At 41.0% G+C, this 15,454-nt stretch overlaps 1 long non-coding RNA gene across 1 annotated transcript; it reads left to right on the top strand.

Annotated features, from left to right (window-relative positions):
• Positions 1 to 5,546: 5,546 nt before the first annotated feature.
• LOC136395637 (uncharacterized) lies at positions 5,547 to 10,145 on the top strand. The gene is made up of 3 exons (XR_010749366.1): positions 5,547 to 5,672; positions 5,996 to 6,186; positions 9,654 to 10,145. It is a non-coding gene; the product is annotated as an uncharacterized lncRNA (long non-coding RNA).
• The last annotated feature ends 5,309 nt before the right edge of the window (positions 10,146 to 15,454 follow it).

The following is a 15,454-nucleotide window of genomic DNA, read 5'->3' as shown; positions in this document are numbered from 1 at the left end:
TGTCCCAGTTTAACGCTCTATCTACTGTGCCACCCCTGATCAGGTGAATTTGCTATTCTTAGATAAGATATTTTAGCTAGTGAACATGGGGATTTAAGAAAAAAACAAAACAAAACAAAACAACATGCCCTTATATCCTTTTTTCCCCTTTATAGTGCCTGTGCATAATGTCTGGTGCCTTATGGTTGCTGTGCAACAACTCGTTGAATGGGTTCCTCTTCCCTTGGAAAGAGTGGGAGAAACTCATTTGATGGTGACAGGGGTGACTGTGGGAAATGTACTTGTTTGCTAGGGCTGCCATAACAAAGTACCATGGTCTGAGTTGCTTAATAGAAGAAATTTATTGGGGGGCTAGAAGTCCAAGATCAAGGAGTCAGCAGGGCAGGTTTACTACTGAGGGCTTGTGAAGGAAGGATCTAGTTCAGGGCCCTTTCCGTGGCTTGTAGATGACCATCTTTTCTTGCATCTTCACATGGCCTTCCCTTGGTGCCTGTGTCCAAATCATCCTCTTCTTATAAAGACACTAGTCATATTGGACTAAGGCTCATCCTAGTGATTCCATTTTAACTTAATTACCTATTCAGAGTGCCTCTCTCTAAATACAGACACATTCTGAGGTACTGGGGGTTAGAACTGCAACATATAAATTCTAGAGGGGAGGAAAGAAAGGGTTGTTCAAGAAGATGGTTTTCCCCTCTAACTGAAACCTGTTCTGTCTGACCCTTTGCACTGCAAAATACGGATGTCTGCCTGTGTGAGTGCAGGGAATGTGATAGGTACCAATGCAGGAAGGTGGTACTCAATGCATGATGATTTTAAGGTGGCTGAGACTGTGACTGCAGCTATTCTATCTCCCTTCATTATTAGTATTTATTTATTTACTTATTTTAAAAAATATAAAAAAACCTTGTCCTCCTAATCATGGGACTATCACAAGCACATGACTCAGGCTTAGTCAGTTACAATGTACCATTCTCCTGCCCTCAGCAACTGAGCCATGTAGTCACGCAGCTCAAGCTGAGAGCCCTTCCCTGGAAATTTTCAATGATGTTTGGAAGAGAGAAGTCCTCCTTCCTTTAGAGTCATTAAGCTAGTAGCTCGTAAGCCCAGAACAGCCTGTGCCATGTCCCTTGCCATATGGATAAATTCTACTGGCAATAAAAATGAATGAAGCCAAAATGCAGACAGGAGCAGAGACAGATTGAAGAGGCAGAGTCTCCTGAGCATTTGAGTGCGTGAATGTAGGTATTCCTAAGACCAGCTCCATCTTCACTCTTTCCATGACTATAGAAGCAAATGTGTCTCCTAGCTTAGGGTAGTGGAGCTGGGCTTTCATTACTGGCAATCAAAAGAATCCAGATAATTCCCCAATAGATGCAATACAAACACTTTCAGTGAACTTTCTATCTAATCAATGGGATAACTAACCACAGAGCAAAGACAAATATTTCTAAGTTTGTTTCTTGGGACCCTTTTCAATTTATAGTTTTTCAATTTTTTTTTTTATTTAAAAAATTATCGGATGTATTGAGGTGACATGGGTCAATAAAATTATATAGGTTTCAAGTATATAATTCTTTACTATATCATCTGTGTATTGTATTGTGTGTTCACCACCCCAAGTCAAGTCTCCCCCCAACACCATCTATCTCCCCTTTATCCTCTTCCACCTCCCCTTACCCCTCTTTCCCTCTGGTAATCACCATGCTGTTGTCTGTTTCTATGAGGTATTTTCTTTTCTTTTTGCTTAATCCCTTCACCTTTTACATCCAATCCTCACAACCTCCTCCCCTCTGACAGCTATCAATCTGTTCTCTGCATCTAGCAGTCTGTTTCTATATCATTTATTTTGTTCATTAGATTCTATATATATATAAGCGAAATCAAGCAGTACTTGTCTTTCTCTGACTGGCTATTTCACTTAGTGTAATAATCTCCAAGTCCATCCATGTTGTCGTAAAGGTAAAATTTCCATCTTTTTTACAGCAAAGTAGTATTTTATTGTGTAAATGTACCATAGTCTTTTTACCCACTCATCTACTGATGGGCATTTAAGCTGCATCCAAAACTTGGCTATTGTAAATAATGCTGCAATGAACATAGAGGTGCATGTATTCTTTTGAATCAGTGTTTCAAGTTTCTTTGGATATATTCTCATGAGTGTAATTGCTGGATCATAAGACAGTTTCATTTATAATTTTTTTAGGAAACTCCATACTGTTTTCCACAGTGGCTGAACCAATCTGCATTCCCACCAACAGGGCATGAGGGTTCCCTTTTCTGCACACCCTTGCCACACTTGTTGTTCATTGATTTATTGATGAGAGCCATTCTGACAGGTGTGAGGTGATATGCAACTGTGGTTTTAATTTGCATTTCTCTAATGATTAGTGACATTGAGCATCTTTTCACACATCTGCTGGCTATCTACAGTGTGTCCGTAAAGTCATGGTGCACTTTTGACTGGTCACAGGAAAGCAACAAAAGATGATAGAAATGTGAAATCTGCACCAAATAAAAGGAAAACCCTCCCAGTTTCTGTAGGATGATGTGGCAGCATGTGCGCATGCGCTGATGATGACGTAACACTGTGTATACAGCGGAGCAGCCCACGGCCATGCCAGTCGAGATGTGGATGGTATAGAGGGAAGTTCAGTGTGTTCTGTGGCTCGCTAAATTCGAATCCGTGACCAAAGTGCAACGTGAATATCAGTGCGTTTATAACAAAGCGCCACCACATAGGAATAACATTACTTGGTGGGATAAGCAGTTGAAGGAAACCAGCAGTTTGTTGGAGAAACCCTGTTCTGGTAGGCCATCAGTTAGTGACGAGTCTGTAGAGCAGGGGTCCCCAAACTACTACGGCCTGCCGGCAGCATGCGGCCCCCTGAGGCCATTTATCTGGCCCCCACCGCACTTCTGGAAGGGGCACCTCTTTCATTGGTGGTCAGTGAGAGGAGCACAGGATGCAGATGCAAAGCATGGCATTGCTCACATACAGTACTGCTTCCGTTTTGTTCTTTTACTTTAAAATAAGATATGTGCAGTGTGCATAGGGATTTGTTCATAGTTTTTTTTATAGTCTGGCCCTCCAATGGTCTGAGGGACAGTGAACTGGCCCTCTGTGTAAAAAGTTTGGGGACCCCTGCTGTAGAGGCTATATGGGATAGCTACCTAAGGAGCCCTAAAAAATCTGTGCATGAGCCCACATCGAACTGCACTGAATAGGTATGAAACTGGGAGAGTTTTCCTTTTATTTGGTGCAGATTTCACATTTCTATCATCTTTCGTTGCTTTCCTGTGACCGGTCGAAAGTGCACCATGACTTTACGGACATACTGTATATGGCCTCTTTGCCAGAAGTATCTATTCAGGTCTTTTGCCCATTTTTTAAATGAATTGTTTCTTACTTTTTAAATTTCCTTTTGGTACTGAGTTGTATTAGTTTTATCATTAGTGAATGTGTTCTCCCATTAACGGTGTAGTGTTTTCATTTTGTTGATGGTTTCCTTTGCTGTGCAAAACCTTTTTAGTTTGATAGTCACATTTGTTTATTTTTTCTTTTGTTTCCTTTGACTGAGGAGATATATCAGAAAAAAATATTTCTACGAGAGCTATTCAAAATTTTACTGCCTATGTTTACTGCCTTCTACAATTTTTATCATTTGCAGTCTTACATTTAAGTTTTTAATCCATTTTGAGTTTAATTCTTATTATGATGTAAGAAGGTGGTCTAGTTTCTTCCTTTCTTGTTTTTTTGCATGTATCTGTCAATTATTCCAACACTATTTATTGGATAGATTGTCCTTACCCCATTGTATGTTCTTGCCTCCTTTGTCAAATATTAATTGACATACAGGTGTAGGTTTATTTCTGGGCTCTCAATTCTGTTCCATTGATCTGTATGTCTGTTTTTATGCCAGTTAGGGTTCCCCAATTTTTAGCAAGCCTGTTTAGAGCAGTAGCTAGTCTACAATTAATGGCTGTTGGTTCTTAGGAGAAGATATCATACCTTTCACTGAGAAGATTTTTAAGGAGCAGGAAATGGGATAGCATCAATATTAATTCATACTGGAAAATTTTTAGGTGAGTGCCATTTAAATATTTCTCTTTAAAGTAACCTATTAGCTTTGAACCTTTAAAAAATTATTATTCTTTGGCATTCCTTTGATGGGCTTCTAACATTGTCCAACTCATGACTTCCCTTTCTGCTTTCAACTGTATGATATTTAAGACACTAAAAAGCATTTACATTTTTAGATATGATGACTAAATTACATTTTAAGTGAAATATCCCATCTAAATTAGCACACTTATCTCTGCTCCAAACAACATTTATAGGAAAACTTCATATTGTGACAAAATATGCAAATTCAATTCTGGTGAGGGAGTGACATTAAAATAAATAATAGCAGAGAACAGTGATCTGACAGTCTATTTTCTCACAGGAGGTATGTAGAAACACTTGCCATTGAGGTTTTGTTTGCCCTTTAAAGTTAATGAATTGCATGACCTAATAATAATGAATTGTACTTAGTTTCTGTCATAAAGCCTCTTAAAGCATTTCACAATCAATTAGCAGCTCAAGGATGTTATATTATTAGACATTTTGCAATATGAATGTATTCAGGGTTAATATAGAGTTGACTTTACTCCCAAGCAGCTCAGTGTGGGGCGGGGTTGCAAGCCCAACAGGCAGCCTTTGAAGTTGTAAGGAAAGCTTTCAATGTCTCACCAGCTTACTGGCAAGGTTTTCTTGCCCTCTTGCTTTTATTTTTCACATATTGCTTATCTCATTACTTAGGCATTGCTCATTAAATCCGGTGCTGGAGCTGAGGCCTGGTGTTCCTACTTCTCCAAGTTGCATGGCTACATTACTGCTTCTGATTAGATAAGCTAAATGTGTGTACCCAACCAAAGCAAAGTCCAATACTGCATAATTACCTAGTATATTTGGATGGCACAAGCCAGCAAGCTGGGTGATTTAGGTCAGAATGGATTTTAGGGTAAGGTCATGCTAGAAATCGTTCAAGACTTATGAGCCAAATCTAAACGTTCAAATGCCACTAACCTTGAAAAGCTGTTGAAGCCTTATACAATTAACAATTTGCTCATAACAATGGTTGACCTGAAAGATGATAAAATGATATATATGGTACAGTTTCTCTAAAACCTTGAGATGTTGATATTCTCCAGATTTTCTGATTGTACATATACATGGTATGTTTGTTTGAATCAAATGCTTTTGCCTTCAAGTGACAGAAAGGTCATGTTTTAGCAATCAGTGATAGGCTGAATACCTCCCCACTATACCTCCCCAAATCCACATTCTTATATTTTACCTTATATGGAAAAAAAACCCAAAAACAAAAAACTTTGTACATATGATTAAGTTAAGGTTCTTGAGATGATAAGACTCTTCTGGATTATCTGGGTGGGGAGTAAAAGCAATTTGCATCCTTATAAGAGGGAGGCAGAGGGAGAATTGACACAAATAAGAAGAGAAGATAAAACAGCCAGGTAGCCAGAGATTATAGTAACGCAGCCACAAGCCAAGGATTGCCAGCAGCCACCTGATGCTGGAGAGGCAAGAAATAGACCCAACCCTGACAGCCCTGGAGGGAGCATGGCCCTGCCAACACCTCGATTTTGGACTTCTTGACTCCAGAACTGTAAGAGAATGAATTTCTGCTGCTTTAAGCTACCAATTTGTGGTAACCTGGCACAGCGGACCCAGGAAACAAAAACAAACAGTGAGATAAATTGATGTAAAAGTAGAGGCGGATTTGATGGCAGGCACATGGGGCACAAGCCCTGGGCCCCAATTTCTGAAGGGCCCCACAAAATCCCAACTTTACACTTTTTTCTAATGACACCAAGGTTGGTTTCATATGTGCAATTTTAACGTGAACAGTACATAATATTTTTTATTTATTTAAAAATATGGTTAGCATGTATTTTTATTTTCCTTGTCTCTCTCTCTTTTTTTTTAAAGGTCCCAACATTTTCTTCTGTGCCCGGGGCCTCAACCGACCTTAATCTGCCTCTCTGTAAGAGACAGCTGTGCCGGATCTGCTTCAAGTTAGGAAGTCTCAAGAATGCAGCTATGGTCCATAACTGTGCTCCAAAAGACAGCCCGAGATTGATTGTTTGGGTCCAATAATGTTAATTGCTAAAGAAATTAAGGTGAGTTTGAGACTTATGATAGAAGTTTTGGGACTTCTCCAAACTTGGAATATAGCCCACACTGTAGCCGGTGCAATCTCTCCAGTTTGCTGGAGTGTGTGTGTGTGTGTGTGTGTGTGTGTGTGTGTGTGTGTGTGTGAAAATGTTATTGCTAATGGTTTGTGGAGCCATTTGGCTTTCCTTTAGCTCTGCTTTTTGCCTTTATCTAATGGACCTTCATTCTGAGTTATTTTCTGTTTCACTTAACTGGTTTTTTGTTTGATTGTTTTTTGCTACTTTCTTGGAGTTTTTAATCTGGTAGAGAACTAGCCAAAAAAATACTAAGCATCATAAATTAGTAAATCATATAATATGCTAAAGAATAATGAATGCTTAGAAGAAAAGGGAAAATGTATAGCTGAGGAATTGATATTAAACAAGACAAAGGGGCTTTCTAGTCATCCTTGATTATAAACTATTTCAGAACTTAGTCGCTGAAACTGATTTATTATTATTTTCTATAGTACTTTATAGTAGTACTTGTATAGTCCTTTAATGGGGCCAGCTAGTTGGTTCTTGCTTGGGTTTCTCACATGCTTGCAGAAAGATGTGAGCCAGGGTTTTTGTCTGGGCTGAAGGTCCAGGCTAGCTCCCTCTCATGGCCAGCAGCTGAAGCTCAGCTATAATAATAATAATAATTATTATTATTTTAAAAGATTTTATTTATTCATTTCAGAGACAAGATTGAGAAAGAGAGAGAAGGGAGGAAGGGAGCAGGAAGCATCAACTCCCATATGTGCCTTGATCAGGCAAGCCTGCGGTTTCGAACAGGTGACCTCAGCATTCCAGGTCAAAGCTTTATCCACTGTGCCACCACAGGCCAGACTTCAACTGAAATTATTGACCAAAGTACCTGTGGGTGGCCTCTCCATGTTACTTTTCTTCTCCTTCTCCTCCTCCTCCTCTAGAGGTTGTTGGCTTCTTCTTCTCCTCCTTCTTCTCCTTCTCCTTCTTCTTCTTCTTCTTCTTCTTCTTCTTCTTCTTCTTCTTCTTCTTCTTCTTCTTCTTCTTCTTCTTCTTCTTCTTCCTCTTCTTCTTCTTCTTCCCTTTAACATTTCATGATATAGAGGTTTGGTAGTGATCAACTCCTTCAGCTTTTTAAAATATGGAAAGCTTTTTATCTGTCCTTTGATTCTAAAAGATAGCTTTGCTGGGTAGAGTAATCTTGGTTGTAGGTCCTTGCTTTTCATCACTTTAAATATTTCTTGCCAGTCCCTCTGGCTTGCAAAGTTTCTGTTGAGAAATCAGGTGACAGTCTTATGGGAGCTCCCTTGTAGATAATTAACTGCTATACTCTTGTTGCTTTCAGAATTCTTTCTTGGTCTTTAACCTTTGTATTTTTAATTATGATATGTCTTGGTGTGGGCCTCCTTGGGTTCATCTTGTGTGGGTCTCTCTGCACTTCCTGGACTATTTCTTTTACCAGATTAGGGAAGTTTTTCATCATTATTTTTTCACATAGATACTCCTGTGATGCAAATGTTGGCATGCTTGATGTTGTTCCAGAGGCTCCTTATACTATCTTCACTTTTGTTGAGTTCATTTTTTTTTCCTGTTCTGAATGGGCATTTTTTGCTTCCTTATCTTTCAAATCTCTGATTTGATCCTGTACTTCACCTACTCCACTATTGACTCCCTGTAATATATTCCTCATTTCAGTTCATGTATTTTTCATTATTGACTCGTTCTTTTTATGTCTTCTAGTTTAATTTTTATGTTTTCTGTCACTTTGTTGAGGTCCTCACTAAGTTCTTCCCCTCATTTATTCTTCCCCTAAGTTCATTGGGCATCCTTATAACCAGTGTTTTGAATTCTGCATCTTGTAGGTTGATTATCTCCATTTTGTTTAGTTTTTTTACTAAAGTTTAATTCTATTCTTTTATTTGAGACATTTTTTTTATCTCCTCACTTTGGCAGACTCCCTATATTTGTTTCATTATATATTTGGTAGAACTGCTGTCTCCTGGGCTTGGTAGAGTGGACTTATTTATTAGGTGTTCTATATGGTTCAGTGATACAGCCTCTCCATTCACCCTAGCTGGCCACTTCAGGTGTGCCCTACATGTGGGGCGTGTACACCTTCCTGTTGTAGTTGAGCCTTGATTACTGTTGGCACATCTGTGGGAGACCAATGGGCTACAAAAACTAGCTGAAACCACTGTGGAGGATCAGCTGTTCAGGGGCCCACCCCACAGAGCAGGACTTACTTTGGTGGGGCCCTGGTGCCCACTGAGTTCTTCCCTTTAGTGTGTCACTTATGGAGGTGGTTGAGTGGTGATGCTTTGATGTCATCTGAAGCTGTTCACCAGGTGCACTGGCTCTGGGGCTTCTTAGGAAGTACAGGCCAAGGTCAGCCACTATCTGTATTCTGCCCTGGATCCCCCCCAGTATGAGTTAAAAAGTGATGTGCAGATGGCTGTTAACTTTTGCTGGACTTGGCAGTGCTCAGGGGTGGCCAAGCTATGAACCAAGGCTGGCTGTCACCAATGCCAGGCCTGCAGCCACTTAGTGAGCAGTACAGGGCATGCTGAGGCCAGATGCTGCTTGATTGAGAGATTTTAGGATAGTCTAGAACATAAGCCAGGACAGACTATTCATATGGAAAAGTCACTGGAAACAGCTTGGGTGGGCTGGAAAGTTGGTGGGGTAAGGTCTTAGGGAATCACCAGGGCTGAGGAACAGTGATAGCCAGGTTGTTAGAAACTCGGAGACTCAGATGTGGCACCTGCCTGCTGGCTCTGTGGGGCGAGGGTTCAACAAAGGAACAGTGGTCTCTGCCAGCACTTCTGTCTGGGAGGAAGATGCCCCTTCTGCTCTCTGATGCCAGACAATCTGGTTCCTCTCCATATGCCCTGGCACCTTTCAAGCTGCTGCCCAAGTGCTGGAGCTCAGAGTGAGTGAGTCCATGTGTGGGCCTTTTAAGATGAACTGTCTGGGACTCCAGTAGCCCTCCGTCTCCCTCGGTCACAGTTCCTGCTGGTTTTTATAGCAGAAAATTATAGGGACTTTTCTGACTGGCACTGGAACCCTGGGCTGGGGTGCCTGGCATGGGGCTGGAACTTTTTACTGGTCATGCACCTGAGATATCTCTCCTCATTTTAAACTGCCACACATGGGTATGGAACCAGCCTGTTCTACATCTCCACCCCTCCTACCAGTCTCACTGTGGCTTCTTTATATTCTTAGTTGTAAGACTTTTGTTCATCTAGATTTCAGGCAGTTCTGAGTGCTGGCTGTTCTGTAGTTGAGTTGTAGTTTTGACATGGTTGGGGGAGAATGTGAGTACCACATTTACCTACCCCACCATCTTGACTGGAAGCCTCACTTAACTCTCCTTTTGGTAGGAGACTGCTTATGGGCTGACTCCTTAAATTATGCAACTTGATTATGAAAAATTATGAAACCCAGCATCTTTCTGGTCTTTTCAGGTAAAAATCAAAGTCCGGTATGCTGGGGACTTTGCCTCGTGGAAGTGGACATACTCCTCCCATTGGGCTGGGAAGTGTCAGTGCCAGTGGGGCAGCCGGAAGAGTGACCGGAAGCTCCATGGAGAGAAAGTCCTTGGCTGTCCCTAGGCTGTTCAAGTTGAGCTCCGAAATAACATATCTACTGCACAAGAGTCTATCTTCTGACAAGAAACCCCCAGGGAAGCTCTGGGTACGCTGCTCACTGTTAGGGGCTGGAGGAAATTCAGCCGAACAGAGCAGAGTGGTTCTGAGGACAAAATGGCTCAATCAAATGAAGAGTGATTGCAGAGCTGACATCAGCCTGACAGGAACAACCAGGTTCTTATTATTCTCTGCTTTTGAACCTCGATAGGAGAACTTGTCTACCTTTGATACTGGAAGACAATGCTTCATGTTTAAAGATTAAAGCAGCTTTCTGGCTTGTTAGAAAGAAATCACATGGGAATGGGTTTCACAGCCAGAAGCTGGGCTCCCTGGAAAGAATGTCACTCTGCAGCAAGATTATCTCCCTTTTTCATGAATATCAAAAAGGCCCATGATTAATTCTCTCCGTTAGGAGCCCCATCTCCCACGACTGTTAAGTTTAGCACTGAAACAATAGAGTCTGATTACCATCATGTCTTGTGCAGTTTAGACTTGAAGTGCAAAATGTGAATTTTTTTTTTTCTTTCACATCTTGTCACTCCAGACGAGGTTGTACTTTGGAAGTGGAATCAGAAACAAAGCAACGGTAATTAGATTGGTGTCTTCCCTGGGACTAAAGTAGCCCCCAGTGCCAATATTTTGATCGAAAGTATGTAATTAAAAGTTGCTTTAAGTGGTTACTAAATATAACCAGTTATGAAAAGTTGACAAAGAAGGATAATTTTAATATAGAAATTTTAAAAAGTTAGACACATTTAGAATATGTGTAAAAGGCCTGATTAAACCTTTAAAATGAAGTCCCTTGGGTGCACGGAAAGGGTTATACTCCACAGTGTTTGCTTTCTTGTTTACATAAAGCAACAATTCAGTGTACACTGTATTTGCAAGACATGACCAGTTAATGCATACAAATTTTTAGGGAAAAAGAGAAGTTTTGCAACTATAGAAGGATGATATTTTAGATGTTAAATTCCAATACGCTTGAATTTATCCCTTTTGCTAGTGTATTTATTTATTTAAAGATTTTATTTATTTTATTTTAGAGAGAAAAAAAGAGAGGTAGAGAAACGATGGTGGTGAGGAGATGGGGCGGGAAGCATCAGCTTGCTTCCTGTCTGTGCCTTGACTGGGCAAACCCAGGATCTCGAACCCGCAACCTCAGCATTCCTGGTTGACGCTTTATCCACTGCACCACCACAGATAGCTATTGTATTTATTTAGTGTAATTGAAATAACGAAACATTTTAATGATTAGTTTTATTGTACACAAGATATTTATTGGTCAGTTTGAGTATAATGTTTTGGTGGGGGAGGAGGAAGCGCCTAAGAGAGGGGAAAGGTGACAGCACAAAATATTTCCTTCTGCTCCCTAAGTGACATTTAGGTAAAGGCTCATTTATTTGCAAAACCATTTGAGTTGCAGTATAACTAGGGAGCTACCAAAATGCAGAAAAAAAGGCTTGTCTAAAAGATTGAAAAAAAAAAAGTAAGTTGATTTAATAGAGGTATTCGTGAGTTTAAAATAGTTTACACAATTTGTTAATGTGAGTTTTATTTGTTGTAACTGGACACACTACCTTTGATGGTCAAGCCCAAGGCCGCCTGGTTGTCTACATCCAAGCCCCCAACTGGAAAAAGCTCTGAGGGAACCAGAGAGCACGGATGCAAGTCTAGCAGGTCCTCTCGGCTCCCCTTGGGTGACTGGTTGTTTCCTCACAACTGCACTTACCGTGCAGCAGACCCTGCTAGCAATCCATGAAACCAGCCCTGAGCCTTCTTCTTTGCTTCTGTTAGAACTTAGAGAAGATATGGAACTTACCTGAAAACAAATAAACAGGCATAGAAACTTGTGATTGACATTCATTTTCCCTAAAGAGAAAAACAGCAGGGCCCTTTAAAATGTCGGGTTGAGAGTATTTAACAAGTCTGAACAACCAAAGATAAAACGTTGCTAAATGAATTCACAGCCAGCCCCTCACATTGGTATCTTCTATTGTAAAATGCTTTGTGACCGTGGAAGATGTGGACAAGACCTTTATTCCCATTGGAGCAATGTGGGCTTTTTGTTTGGACTGATTCCATCCTGACTCTTAGCTCAACTGTGGTGACGATTCAGATTACTGTCCACAGGGTACTTGCTGTCTTTTTTGGCATTAGCAGTAAACTCTGTTTCAAGAAGCCCTATCACTCATGGGGGATAAATGTGTAAAACATAATACCTACCTCAAGGAACACTGAGTCTGCTTGGGAAGATTAGACACACACAGTGCTTATTGTCCACTAAAAGAAAGAAGGGAGGGAGGGAGGGATGGAGGGAAGGACTGAGGAAGGGAGGAAAGTAGGAAGGGAAAAGGGCAGACTAATTTTGAAACAAAACCCATTGCTCTCCATGAGATCTCTATTCGTTATTTTGAAGTTGAATTACTTAAGATTAATTTATTGGAGGTTCAGTGCTCAATTATTTTAAAATTAATAACTTAGTGCCTGACCAATGGTGGCAAGTGGATAGAGCATCATTCTGGGACATTGAGGTCCCAGGTTTGAAAACCCAAAGTTGTCAGCTTGAGCTCAAGCTCACGTGGCTAGAGCACACGCTTGCCAGCCTGAGTATGGGATCATCGCCATGACCCCATTGGTCTCTGGCTTGAAGCCCAAAGTTGCTGGCTTGAGCCTAAGGTCATTGGCTAGCTTGAGTGCTTCCTCACCTTGTTGAGGCACATATGAGAAGCAATCAATGAACAACCGAAGTGCCACAACTACAAGTTGATGCTTCTCTTCTGTCTCCCTTCCTGTCTCTAACAAACACAAAAACAAAAACCAACCCCCCCAAAACAAAAAAATAAAAAAAGACCCAGCCCCTGCTGGTTGGCTCAGTGGTAGAGCGTCGGTCTGGCGTGCGGAAGTCCCAGGTTCGATTCCCAGCCAGGGCACACAGGAGAAGCGCCCATCTGCTTCTCCACCCCTCCCCCTCTCCTTCCTCTCTGTCTCTCTCTTCCCCTCCCGCAGCCGAGGCTCCATTGGAGCAAAGATGGCCCGGGCCCTGGGGATGGCTCCATTAGAGTGGCTCTGGTCTCAATAGAGCGATGCCCCAGATGGGCAGAGCATTGCCCCATGGTGGGCGTGCCGGGTGGATCCCGGTCAGGCGCATGCGGGAGTCTGTCTGACTGCCTCCCCGTTTCCAGCTTCAGAAAAAAAAAGACAAAAAAAAAAAAAAAAAGACCCAATTTAGCATTTTAAGAAACCATTTAAAACAGTATGTAATAATAATGAGGGTTCAGAACCTCACACTGTCAATATCTTCATACTTATTTTGCTTCTAAAAAAACCTCAGCTTTTGTTATAAGCAAAAAAAAAATAAAAAAAATCTTTTCCCTCAAAAAGCTATACTTTTAACCATGTTCTCATCTGTATTGTTTGTAATAGCAGTGAAGTAACATTCTTGCAGTATCCATGAACATTTGAGTTTTTCTTCTTCTTCTTTTTTTTTTTTAACAGAGAGAGAGAGAGTCAGAGAGAGGGACAGACAGACAGGAATGAAGAGAGATGAGAAGCATCAATCATCAGTTTTTCGTTGTGACACTTTAGTTGTTCATTGATTGCTTTCTCTCTCTCTCTCTCTTTTTTTTTTTTTACAGAGACAGAGAGAGAGTCAGAGAGAGGGATAGATAGGGACAGACAGACAGGAACGGAGAGAGATGAGAAGCATCAATCATCAGTTTTTCATGGCAATGCCTTAGTTGCTCATTGATTGCTTTCTCATATGTGCCTTGACCGTGGGCCTTCAGCAGACTGAGTAACCCCTTGCTCAAGCCAGCGACTTTGGGTCCAAGCTTTGCTCAAGCCAGATGAGCCCATGCTCAAGCTGGCAACCTTGGGGTCTCGAACCTGGGTCCTCCACATCCCAGTCCGACGTTCTATCCACTGTGCCACCGCCTGGTCAGGCGATTGCTTTCTCATATGTGCCTTGACTGTGGGCCTTCAGCAGACCAAGTGACCCCTTGCTCTAGTCAGTGATCTTGGGTCCAAGCTGGTGAGCTTTGCTCAAACCAGATGAACCCGTGCTCAAGCTGGTGACCTCGGGGTCTCAAACCTGGGTCCTCTGCATCCCAGTCTGACGCTCTATCCACTGTGCCACTGCCTGGTCAGGCCATTTAAGTTTCTGAGAAGAGAAATGGAAAAGACCACTTCTCTATAGACCCTGGAGGAGGAGGCAACAGCTCAGTAGAGATTGCATTTAGTTACACGGTAACACAAATGGAGACTTCTTGCAGTAGTGCCTTGTCTGTAGTTTCACTCTCTGCAGTTTCAGTTACCTGCTGTCCAAAAATATTAAATGAAAAATTGCAGAAATAAACAATTTGTAAGTTTTAAATTGTGTGCCATTCTGAGTAGCGTTATGAAATCTTGTGTGTCTTGCTCCATCTGGCTGAAGACATGAATCAGCCTTTGTCCAGCATCTCCATGCTGTACACGAACCCTACCATCTTTGTTATCAGATGCCCTGTTGCAGTATCACAGTGTTTGTGTTCAAGTCACCCTTATTTTACCTAATGGTGAATGGCCCCAAAGCACAAGAGTAGTGGTGCTGGCAATTTGGATATGTCAAAGAGAAGCTCTAAAGTGCTTCCTTTAAGTGAAAAGGTATGTATGTTTTGGAAAAAACATAGTACATAGAGGGTTTGGTACTATCTGAGGTTTCAGGCATCTGTTGGTGTTCTTGGAACCTATCCCTTGGGCAGAAGTCGGGACTACTTACTGTCCATTCACTGTTTTCTCCTTTAGTAGTTCTCCAACTCTGTTGAATGAGAAAGGTGCCGAACTCCCAGCAGATCCAGCAGAAAAGGAGGATAGCTACAGATGTACTTAAAAGCATTTGATTAAAATGCAATTCCTTAATTTTTTTTTTAAAAAAATGGTTTCAAATTTACAGAAAAAGGGCAAGAGCGGTAGTACAAAGGCCTCCCATATAGCTTTTACTCCATTCCCTAATCCCTAATTCCCTAATGTAGTATTAACATTTTACCACAATTGCCTTGTCATTCTCTCTTTTTCCATATATATTCATACATACAGGATTTTTTTTTGAAACTTTAAGAATAAGTAGCAGATCTGAAGCCTCATCAGTCCCTAATACTTCAATGTAATATCCTAAAAGGAAAAACATTGTCCTATATAACCAGAGTATGGCCATCAAAATCAGGAAATGAAGACTGATAAAATACTAACATCTAGTCCTGAAAACCCATTCAGATTTCTCTGATAGTCCTAATTATGTTCTTTATAATTCTAGAATCAAACCCAGGATGACATGTTGCATTTAGTTCTCGTGTCTCTTTAGTCTCCTTCAATCAGGAACAGTTCCAGTAGTGTGCTATTAAACTGGCTCACTAGGAGGGGAAGAAAAGCCCTAATTTGTAGTAGTTGCCAATTTTTATGGTGTAAATATTTTCATTCTGGCCAATTTTATTGTACCAACTTGATATCACTATCACTGAACTGCAGAGTTAAGAAGAGATGCATATAATTGATTTACATGAGTATGTGAGCCAATACCAGCTGCCACTGACTACCTCTGTCTATTCTTGCATTTCATGATCACAATATAATTAAATTTTTTT

This window comes from Saccopteryx leptura, chromosome 1 (assembly GCF_036850995.1).
Source record: "Saccopteryx leptura isolate mSacLep1 chromosome 1, mSacLep1_pri_phased_curated, whole genome shotgun sequence".
NCBI lineage: Eukaryota > Metazoa > Chordata > Mammalia > Chiroptera > Emballonuridae > Saccopteryx > Saccopteryx leptura.
The sequence above is the reverse complement of the archived record's forward strand: the minus strand, read 5'-3'. Positions and strand labels throughout refer to the sequence as shown.